We start from the raw sequence: 835 nt of genomic DNA, 5'->3' as shown, positions 1-835 counted from the left end.
GTCCATTGGCCATTTGTATATCTTTCTTTAAGAAATAGCTATTCAGTTCCTTTGCCCATTTTTTAATCAGGTTTTTTTTACTGTTAAGTTGTTTGAGTTCCTTGTATATTCTGGATATTAATCTTTTGTCAGNTTTTATTGTTTCTCCTCAATTGTCACTTTTCTCCTACCACATTTTATTTTATAACTACATGGGATTTTCTGCACTTGTTTCCTACATCTTTATTTCTCTTCAATTGTTCACCTCCCCCTTCCTTTTCTTGGCTGTTGGAAGATGTTCTGGAATACGCATTCTCCTACTTCAGTTTTCCTTGATATCCCATGTCCCCTTGTTTGTTTGCAGTTTGCTGGTAGTATTCTTTGTTTTCAGACAATCTTTCCTTTATATAACCACATGATGTTAGAAGAAATATTTATTTAATTAAAAATCCTTAGAATACAAATTAAATATCCTTTTTTTCCCCCTAGTAATTTTATTTAATAGAAAGATGTCGCTCTGATTCCGGAAGTCAGTGTTTTCCCAATATCAGATATGGAGCCCGGACCTATCAGGAATTATTTGCGGGCCTTTTAGATGTGTAGGTCTAGGCAAGGAGAGGCTGGAAAGGTTTGGGTTTTCAGTAGTTTTCCTTTGCCAGTCTGCATTCCTGAAGCCTGGAGAGGGGAGGCAGAGGGCAAGGCAACAACGGTCAGGTTTTTTAATTCCTCGCCAGGGTTTATTTCCTTTCCTGTGTGCTGTGTGATCTGGGAGTTACGAGTGGCCTCATTTGGCCACCCTGAGGTTTCCATGCCACCCTGCTTATAAGTCCCTGGACAGGCTCCAGTGTACCAGTAT

This window comes from Galeopterus variegatus, unplaced genomic scaffold (genome assembly GCF_000696425.1).
Source record: "Galeopterus variegatus unplaced genomic scaffold, G_variegatus-3.0.2 Scaffold6774, whole genome shotgun sequence".
Lineage (NCBI taxonomy): Eukaryota > Metazoa > Chordata > Mammalia > Dermoptera > Cynocephalidae > Galeopterus > Galeopterus variegatus.
The sequence above is the reverse complement of the archived record's forward strand: the minus strand, read 5'-3'. Positions refer to the sequence as shown.